Source organism: Anomaloglossus baeobatrachus, unplaced genomic scaffold, assembly GCF_048569485.1.
Source record: "Anomaloglossus baeobatrachus isolate aAnoBae1 unplaced genomic scaffold, aAnoBae1.hap1 Scaffold_87, whole genome shotgun sequence".
NCBI classification, from domain to species: Eukaryota; Metazoa; Chordata; class Amphibia; order Anura; family Aromobatidae; genus Anomaloglossus; species Anomaloglossus baeobatrachus.
This window is the reverse complement of record NW_027445261.1, coordinates 570,864-581,984: the sequence shown is the minus strand read 5'-3', so window position 1 is coordinate 581,984 and position 11,121 is coordinate 570,864. Positions and strand designations below refer to the sequence as shown.

The following is an 11,121-nucleotide window of genomic DNA, read 5'->3' as shown; positions in this document are numbered from 1 at the left end:
GTGTCCAAAAGGGATCTATTCTATTCAATTGCAAATGATCTAGATAAGACTGAGAATAAGATACTGCACGGGACATAGCAGAGTTGGTCAAGTTGAGTGGAGATGAGTTTGCTATTTGGCACAGCTTTTGCATCAATAAAGCAAGTAAAAGGTGTGAAAGATAAAAAAAAAGGGTGAAAGTGTGAAAAGTGAATTGGCCAAATTGAGGTGCATATAAAGTTTTTGCTTTCTTTCAATTCACTAATGAGGCTCATTTGAATCAGGTGAATTGAGTTCTGCTTTTGGAAACTCGGTTAAGAAGGGGTGCACCGGTCCTGGAGGTACTGCAATACCAGGTCAATGCGTGGAGTGGACAGAGCAAGATTTTTTCCATCTCCTTGTTCTAAAAATCCATTTAATATATGGTCCCTAGAGAGGGGACGTATCAGATATTAAACTGATAAGAACAGATTTAATTTTTTTTTTTTCTGTTTATCAGTAGGACTTCAAAATAACAAAGGTGATCGCCTCCCGTTGCCTGGGAACCGTCCAGGCACAAGAGGGCTATGTGTCACCAGAAGGCGCACACACTCCCTCAAGGCCGGCAGACGTGCAATCCCAGGCACCTTCCAGTACCGACCAAGGTAGCGTCCTCCGAAACTACACTTGATCTTAGCCAAAAGGCCGAGAAGCTATAACCCGAATTGGTTACGGCCTTGAGTGGCACCCTGGCCTATACCGGACACATCTTAGGGAGAGGGAGACAAACCCACGCCTACAGAAGACATTTTGTCACCCAAGCCAAACCCTTGAAAAGGCTGTTTTGCAGAGCAAAAACAAGGAGAATGGTACTTTTTGCAGCCGCCGCCCACTGCAATGAATCTGAATAACTCCTCCTTTTGGGCACAAGCACCTCCCCTCCCCCTTGCAGTCTTTCCAATTCATGATACAAAAAGACGGACGGACAGGACAGGACAGGACCATCTGCCTGACTTTCCGTCACTGCCACCCTTTGCCATCCTTGCCCGTAGAAAGCCCTTTCATCATCCCCAAACCCTAATCTTTTCCCTTCCCTTCCCAGCTGCGTCTCACTCCCTTTCATTAGGAAGTGAGCGCAGCCTTTTCTCCGTTCTGCACATGCGCGACGTTAAACACAAATGCGCAGGCGTGCGTTCCATTAGCCTCACTGCATTCCACTCCCATACAGGAAGTGGGCACAGCTATTACTACGGTCGCACATAAAAGAACCCACGGCCACCACTGCACATAGCTGACTCCACCACAGGACACCCACTTCTACACCAACGCAGGTAAGACAGGATCGGCACCTCTATGCTCCCGTTACAATCAGGCTCAGTCACCATGTGATAACGCTCTCAACTCTTTAGTTGCAGGCTCCCCTTGCTTCACCTCCACTGGCTGTGCTGCCATTTCCTCTCCCACCTGGAAGTTATACTTTATTCCACTATTTTCCTGTTTCTCTCTTCCCCCTTTTCCCATAACCTACTTTTATCTGCATTTGTGGGGTATCTATATGCTATTTACATCATAGTTTTATTCATTAATATGGAAGGGAAGAGTGCCCATGAGAGTGTTGAACTGCGGAGAGCAAAAGATTAAGCTGCTCCGATTTGCCACCATTGATAAGCTGTTCTCAGTAGATACACATGCTATCCAAACAGCAGCATCCACCATTGCTTCAGCCCACCCATTCAGTGACAGCTCACCAAGTCAGCCAGAGGAGTGGTGTAAGGAATTACACGTAGGCACTGACTCCACACCTTCACATCACAAGAAGGGGGTCTACAGGCTAGTGCAAGAATACGAGCAAGTCTTCAGCAAACATCCGCTAGACTTTTGAAAAATAAAAGGGGTCAAACACTACATCCCCACAAGTGCACACCCACCCATCAAAGAGAGATATAAGCCAAATCTACCTGCACATTACCAGTGTACCAAGGACATGTTGAGCAACATGAAGGAGGCTGGGGTTATCCGTGACAGTTGTAGCCTCTGGGCAGCTCCGTTGGTCCTGTTAAAGAAGAAGGACAGCACCACTCCCCTGTATTGAGGAATAGCTAGCTGCATTGACAACTGCAAATTATTTTTCTACCCTTGATCTCACTAGTCACTATTGGCAAGTGTCCGTTGCTGAGGCAGACCGGAAGAAGACCGCCTTTGCCACCCCGATGGGTCTCTGCGAGTTCAAAAGCATGCCCTTCGAGCTGTGCAATTTGCCAGGAACCTTCCAGAGGCTGATGGAATGCTGCTTGGGACACCGAAACTTTGAAACGGTACTGCTATACCTTTATGATGTTATTGTTTATTCTAACGCAAACAAGATTTTAGGGTGTATAAAAAGGGAGATTAGATCCGATGATCCCAACGTATTGTTACCCCTCTATAAATCACTTGTAAGGCCACATCTGGAATATGGGGTAAAGTCCTGAGCAGGTTGATAACCATTGGTTTGAGCATGGTAGGGTGTAGTACGCATCTTCCTGCATCGGTAAAAGCTGCAGAAGTCCTTGAAGATTTCCGCTTCAAAGGCAGTGCCTTGATCTGTGAGGACTCTCTCTGAGTAGCCATGAGGTCTGCATAAGTGTGCTTGGAAGACCTTCGCTGCAGTATGGGCCATTAGATCTTTGACTTGTACCACAACCATAAATCTCGAGTAGTTGTCTACCATCGTAAGTGCATACGTGAGCTCACCTCGATATTCTGCAACAAAACTCCCTTTTTCGATTTCAGTTTCAGCAAACACTCCTCTTCCTGTAGAAAATATTTATCATTACCTAAGACAGTCATTCTAATGCATGACAATATTAAGGCAATTTAGTTAAAACTTGTTTTAACTCACCTTTAAGGGGATTGATGTATTTCATGGTCAATCCAGGTTTGTCAGTGATGGCACTGACATAATGTATGGCGTCTTTTTCGGGCGTTATCCTTTGCCTTTTCATTGTGAAAATCCAGTTGCCTATATCAAAGCAAATTCTACTACTTGTAAAGTATGCAGAAAATGAAATGTAGAACATATAACATCAACTGCTTAGGAACGCATCATAGGTTAGTACTTAAAAGGATATTGTCATGTTCTAGTCATAATGCAAGCTGGACATTTTTCATGTTACCCTGTAATCGCCGGCCTGTTCTAATGCTCACAAGCCAAGATATAGGCTCAGCTGCTAAGGCTTCCCTCTGCCTTCTGAATGAAAATTGAATATGTCTGGCTCACTGTGTATATAGCAGGTGCTCAGAAAAAATAAGAGTTAATTCAATAGAAATAGCTCTGGCACACTATAGTGATCAATAACGTAAGAAAAGAACTCTTAGAATGCTGAAAATTCTTTATTTGTGCAAAAGGATAATTCATCCAACGTTTCGAACTTGTTTTTAGGTCTTTATCAAGGATAAAGTTATCTAAGATCATAAAGGGTTACAAAACCATATAAACACGTAATTAGTACATAGTACAACATAACAGTACAATATATTGCTACTTGAGAGTACAATGGGTCAAATGACCATGATGCACATACAAAAAAATTTTCCAAAGCCATAGTGAAAACATTTGTACTGAGGAAAGAAAATTTCCACATGACCTATCTGGAGAAACATTCTGGATCAAACAACCAAAAATAGTCAAGCAGGTAAATACACACCTATATGGATAACAGGATGATATGTGTTCAATTGTATAGCGTCATTGCCATTAAGGTACAAATGGAAAACTTGCAATCCTATATAGTGAAGGAAATGAACACATATCATATCAAAGAACACAGGAACATGGGTGTGAGAAAAACCTCAATGTTTATACTTTGTTCTTTATAATGGTGTGAACATGTATATGTCTCAGTACCTTATGAACTTGAGAATTCTAGTGAGTAGATGATGAAAGCCTATTCCAGAACTGGAATCGGTAAATAATTGTAGGTGGAATCTAAATGAAAAGATGGTACAAGTGTTATCATGACACGTGGGCTATAACACAATGGACCGTGTGACAAAGAAGAAAGGAGAGAAAGAAGAGGAAGAAAATGGAACTACCTGTAACATTACGTGATAGTCACTGGTAAGTATCACTTGACAATTCAGGTGAAAAAGGATTCCTTTATTAAAGGGTTCTCAGTCGCCTCAGGATCATGAAATACTAGGGTAAATGATATGAGAATGGGTAAGAAGCACCACTAAAGGAAATATGAGATGCAGGACATATATCTATAAACCCCTGAACTACATGATAGAAATAAAAAGAAGAAAAAAGAAAAAAAAGAAGAAAGAAGAAGAACACATAGAATGCGGAAAGAGAATGGGTACAACTACCTGAGTTACTGCAGGGAGGCCCCTGGTAGGTATTGTGAGGGTTAGTGGAATTCCTTCACTGAAGGGTTCTCAGTTGCCTCAGGTTCGTGAAAAATGCTATAGACAAATAATGCCCGGAGAAAAGGGGTTCATATACAGCGAATAATGGTAATACAAGGTACATGTGTCCCATGTAATAGTATAAATATATATATATTGTACTAAGCTCTACACCAGAAATAGAAAGTAGTCCCTCTGCCTTCTGTCTAGGTGCCCTGAGTTATGTCCTGTAAACTGTCACAGTGACCTAGACACACATGTGTAGTAGGGGAATATCCCTGCTGAGATGCCAGTGCTAGAGCACTCGTTTGCTGTGGAGTTGAACGCTATGTGAGCAGTTCTTACCTTCAATGAGCAGAAGTCTCTTTTTTCAGATTTCAATATCTCTGTGGGTATCTGGCAGAAATATGGAATACTCTTTACTGCTAAGACCCTGTACACCACTCCCACTAAAGGGGGCTTTACACGCTGCGACATCGCTAATGCGGAGTCGTTGGGGTCACGGAATTTGTGACGCACATCCGGCCGCATTAGCGATGTTGCTGCGTGTGATACCGATGAGCGATTTTGCATCGTTGCAAAAACGTGCAAAATCGCTCATCGGTGACATGGGTCTCCATTCTCGATTATCGTTACTGCAGCAGTAACGATGTAGTTCGTCACTCCTGCGGTAGCACACATCGCTCCGTGTGACACCGCAGAAACTAGGAACCTCTCCTTACCTGCCTCCCAGCCGCTATGAGGAAGGAAGGAGGTGGGCGGGATGTTCCGGCCACTCATCTCCGCCCCTCCGCTGCTATTGGGCGGTCGCTCAGTGACGTCGCTGTGACGCCGCACGGACCGCCCCCTTAGAAAGGAGGCGGTTCGCCGGACACAGCGACGTCGCCGGGCAGGTAAGTATGTGTGACGGGTCTGGTCGGTGTTTGTGCGGCATGGGCAGCGATTTGCCCGTGTCGCGCAACAGATGGGGGCGGGTACCCACACTAGCGATATCGGGACCGATATCGCAGTGTGTAAAGTAGCCTTTAGTCACATGACCAAGACTGTATCTGTGTCCCTACAACACACTTGAGACAAATGTGTGTGTGAGCCTGCATTGTGGGGTATATATAATATATTATAGAGCTGGGAAGGATCATTCTAAGCAGTGAGCTGTTCCAGTATTTGTAGGAAAATACCCAGTAGAAGCATCAAACACAGCACCAATACCTCCCATCAGTATTCCACCACAGTGCCATGTAACCCATGCCCTACACTCCCATCTACACCAATACTATACAGGCACAAACTAGTATATCTGACTAAAAGCCCCCAAAATATGAAGAACGGCCTATAGTTGAGTGTGGATATAAAATCTATGTGAGCAGAGCTAGAATAGAAATCACTGATCGCATTGAAGTCATTCTGACCATAAATCACCATGATATCAAGGTGAGGAGTTGTGTGTTACTGCTGGGAGGAAAGGGTTAACAGTGGAATATTAAGGTGCATTTCTGTGTGCAGTGTTACTAGTCAATGTAACAATTCAGTATGAGCTGCTCTTGGTGCCGGGGGAGGGAGATGCTCTCCTGAGCAAGATAGATGGGGAATGAACATGATATCTATATAGTGTAAGGCAGGGGGTCTCAAACCAGGTGATCATGTCTGATCAACTGGTTACATTATGTCTGATTACCTTGTCTAACAGTTTTTTCTCCCCTTTCTTTACCTTCCAGGTTCCCATAGTCACGTGAAATATCCCTGTTGCACTTGATTACGGCTCACTATTCACTATAGGATGTCTTATATCTAACATCACACTCTCACCCATCAGCACTCTATAGGTTTGTATAAGGTATGCGCTTACACATCCGGTCCTCCATAGGTATTTCCACTTATGTAACACTATCCCTATGATCACTCATAACTCATACCCTTGTAGTCAATTACAGCCTCCTCTCTCCCCCCTCCCCTTCTCCCTTTCCATCTATAATTTTGCCAGTACAATATTAGTTTACATTAGGCACACACTCACATATTCCTTTCCTTAGTGATTTATTGTAATTCACATTCACATACAATTCTCTATGCCTGCCCCATTACTACATTCATACCTACTTGACCCTATCCTGATACCCCTTGTCTCACCTTGTTGGTCCCTACACCTGTTATCATGTCCTTTCCTGTGTCTGTCTTGTCACACAACACATTTTAGCATATAACTTGTGCTCCTTATTACCTGTCCTGCCTATTAGAATTATGTCCATTATGTCCATGCATGGCCCAATGAATCAAGTCTGTACTTCATATTCATGGTTTAAGCCTTTGGGTTCCAATGTGCCCAGAGTATATATCCAGAAAGATTCCCTTTCTTTGAGCTTCCTAATTCTATTGCCTCCTCTGCGTATGGCTTGGACATGTCCGATGACTTGGAATCTTAATTGGATCACTGTGTGATTATGCGTCACAAAATGGTGTGGGACTGGTAATAGAATCTGCTTACAATGTATTGTTGACTTGTGTTTAGCTCAAAGAAAGAGAATCTTTCTGGATATGTACTCTGGGCACATTAGAACCCAAGGGCTTAAACCGTGAATATGAAGTAAAGACTTGATTCATTGGGCCGTGCACCATGTCACCAAGTGTCCAATTGCATTGTCCAATGGCTCACAATGGTTATGCGTTTTCATTGGATGGATAATCGAAGCCATGTTTTTTTCCTTTCTGTTGGGTTTGTTGTGTGAGTAGCCTATAGGATTAAGTTGGTTACCGCAGGCAGTGGATTTAACTTCCTGTCTTTGGTCCAGTGGTAGATGGATTGTCTGGTCTATGAGCTGTTATTGGTTTGAATGCAGGTGAATGCCCATGGGCTGCTTATGACTGTGTAAAATAGTATTGATTCATGATGGATTTCAGACTACATGTAGATATCTTCAGTCTTTCTATCCACATCATTTAAATGAACATTATCCATGCAGCTTGAAATTCATCCAATAAGAGAAGCAACCTTGTACAACCAATCTGATAAGGGCACAGTATATCCTAAGGGAAGGTTATGGCTATAAAAGGGGACTTCTTGGAGTCACCAGGTTGTTGATGGATGTTGCATGATCTAGTCTAAGCTCTTAGGAGCTGGCTAGGGGATCAGAACCAGGATGCCTTGTGGACTCGGTCTAGGGACTTTGGCTTCAACTAGAGGATCACTTGGCTACATGGCTTCAATCTAGGGGCTCCAATTCCGATTGGAGATCATAACCGCAATCTAGGGATTTCGACTCCGGCTGCCAGGATTATACCATATCATCATACCAGAGACTACTTAAGGAAGAAACCCAGGTTGGACAATTTTGTCACCTGGCTACAGACTTTGCAGACCTCAGCCAGCTTCCTAAATCTGGCGCTATTCTATTGTCGGTGGGTGCCCGACAAATTACACAGCTATGTAAAATTTTGGTTTATGAAACTTCAAATCCAGTGACTGATTATTATGTTTTCTAATGTCCTGATTTAAAAAAAAAAATAAATATTTTTTTTTAACCATCAAATATTGATTTTGTACAATCCATGTGTGAAGTTACATACAAGTGACATGAACAAGAAAAATACTTATTGTAACCAAAAATATTCACAATTTTATATATAAAATACATTTATTTATTGTACAGTCATTCTGCAACTTTATTAGAAATTTATTCTTGCACTTTTTCCTTTTCTCTAGATCCCCCTTTTCTCTTATAGAAGGCCTGTGGATCTTCTCTGTGAAGCATCCGGCAATCATGTTCACGTTTCATTTACTTTGGTATCGTCGTTCCATCTCCTTGATATTCCGATGAAAACCTTCTTGTTCTTCCCACCAGCACCAAGGTTTTCAGACAAGTAGTCCAAATAGGAATGTAAAAAATGTAACTTCAAATTCATTAGACAACCCAAGGCTTTGAAACGTTTCAGCATGTTCTCCACGATGGACTTAAATTTTGATTCTTTGTTGTTACCTAGAAACGTATTTATTGCTTCTTTCAAAGAGTCCCAAGCCCTTTTTTCAACAGTTTTCATTATTGTTTAAAACACGTCATCCTTCATTCATGGGTTTCTGAATATCCGAACCCACAAAAATGCTTTTGTGCTGCCCCTGTGCCAGCAGCCGCCGTTGGTCGGATCCAGACCTTCTAAGAGAGTGGCTCGACCCGGGGGTCTCGCGGACATGTCGAATAAAAGGAGGAATGTAGATGTATGGGCTAGGCCGTATTAAGTTTGTGACGCCACCAACGGTGTGTGGTGAGGTGGGACACCACCGCTGCCGTTATGGGATACCCGGGAGAGATGTAGTGGCAGCTGGATGTTAACCCCTCCGTGTGTAGGGATGATTGCCCCGGGGCCCAGTGTCTTTGTGCAGGGTATGGTGATGGCAAGGGCCGGCGCGCCTGAGCAAGCAGGGGGATGTTTGGTTACTCACAGTAAATGAATCACACGAGTCTTTCGGTAAACCAAAGGTGCTGGTGGCCTGCCGCCCCGGCCGGTTGCATTCAGGTCCCCCACCCAGGCTGGTGGTCGCTGTCCTTTACTCTGCACTTGTTTTTGTGTATGGTGGACTGCCTGGTCTGGAACTCAGGAGTCCGCTCCCGGCTGGATATGGCCTAAGGAGCCGTGCCCGCAGGCGCTGGCCCGTGGGATCTAAGGGCCCTGGCGGTGGCCTTATCCCTATCAGTGGGCTGTTGTCTTCTTTGAGGGACTTTAGGTGGGATAGGACCTATAATCCTGCCCTCAATCATTTAATTAGCTAGGCCGCTGGTTTCGGTCCTGGCTTCAGGGTCCTAGGTGACTAGGGTTTCAGGTCGGCTGTGTGTTTCCTAAGTGAGGAAAGGTGTTGTGCGGGGGCCTATCTGTAACTACCTGGTTTTGTCAGGGCATCACACCTTCCTTCAGACTTGATTCTGACAGTCCCTGAAACTTGGTACACAGGTACTTAAACATCTCTCCTTCTTTCAGTAGCGCTTTCACAAACAGCTTCATCAGTCCAAGCTTACAGTGGAGTGGTGGCAAGAGAACTTTAGGTGGGATCAACTAAGCTTTATGCAACAATGTTCTTGAGTCCCGGTTACAAAGATGTTCTTGTTGGCCAATTTTTTTTGCTCCAGTGAAGAGTCCTAACCTGGCTTTCCAATTCACACAAAAAGCATGTGTTCTGCCTTCTTTTACGTAATGCTGTGAATCTCTAGCATACAGCTAAACCCTAGTTCACATTTCAAATAAACAGACTGTGGAGTTCAATAGCCTTGATTTATTAGCTGGTAACGTGAACTTGATTGCAGTATACATGGAATATACAGTGAATATAGGAATATCCAAGATGCAGTTGAAGACAGAATACGGTATATCCAAGATACTGTTTTATACGGGTAAAAACTATAACAAGAAAATGATTACAGTCAGTACAGTGTTAATACAGAGTTAACATAGCATAACAGTACATGAGATGCAGTTCTTACGAGAATGTAGGTGAAAGGTCACTGCATCTGCAATACATAGAAATCCTATCTAGACAAACAAGACAGGGATGACACTAAAGGTGTAGAAGTACAATGTACAATGCATTTACTACACTCTTCCATCTAGGATTCTATCACTAACACATGTAATTTGCTTTGCTCACCGGATTACACTAGGCAGGGGTGAATGTACAGAGAGGTAAGTCGGCATGTCCTTTCCTGACAAATCCAAAGAGAAAATGGCTGCAGGCTTCTTCTCAGCTCAGGGAGGCATTCCTTACCCAGAATACATTTAGCTTAAAGGGAAACTCAGCAATTCAAAAGAATAACAATGACCTCTAGGGGTTGTAACAGAAATTTCAATGAATGACTATTAGCAGGCTGCCATGAGGCAGAACAGCATGGGTATTTAATATATCCTCCTTGCTGCCCAAGAAGCAATGAGAACATTTTTAGACCACCACATATTGACCATCCATGCTCCTTGTAGTTAAGTTTCTTGAGAATAAAGTCTAAATTCTCACAGCTTTCTTCCAAGTGCATAGCATGTGTGACGCCCTGGACTAGCCAGGTAGTCACAAACACAAAATCACACACACCCCCTCCCCTGGATAGTCTACATCAGTCACACAAAATCCTTGTTGCCTCCTCCAGGGTCTGATGTCCACACCAGGTGGGGCGGAGCCAGGCGGTTGGCCCCACCCACCGAGGAGTTCACAGGCCTGGAGGCGGGAAAAAGCAGTTAGTTTAGTTTTGTAGTGGAAAGTGAGAGGACAGAAACTGTTAGTGTCTGGGTAGGAGCCCAGGCACTGTCAGCAAGGTCGGCAGACGGTGGTGGCCGTCTGCAGGAGGTGGTACAAGTCAGCTGAACCGTAGGACCGGGGACGGGCGGTGACCCGAGGGGAACTGAACCGGTGAGCGGATCTGTACCAAGCACAAAGTTGAAGCCAAAGTCCCTAGACCGAGTCCACAAGGCATCCTGGTTCTGATCCCCTAGCCAGCTCCTAAGAGCTTAGACTAGATCATGCAACATCCATCAACAACCTGGTGACTCCAAGAAGTCCCCTTTTATAGCCATAACCTTCCCTTAGGATATACTGTGCCCTTATCAGATTGGTTGTACAAGGTTGCTTCTCTTATTGGATGAATTTCAAGCTGCATGGATAATGTTCATTTAAATGATGTGGATAGAAAGACTGAAGATATCTACATGTAGTCTGAAATCCATCATGAATCAATACTATTTTACACAGTCATAAGCAGCCCATGGGCATTCACCTGCATTCAAACCAATAACAGCTCATAGACC

General features: G+C 43.9%; 1 pseudogene; it reads right to left on the bottom strand.

Annotated features, from left to right (window-relative positions):
- Nucleotides 1–298: 298 nt before the first annotated feature.
- Nucleotides 299–504, bottom strand: LOC142288903 (U2 spliceosomal RNA; annotated as a pseudogene).
- Between the last annotated feature and the right edge of the window lie 10,617 nt (nt 505–11,121).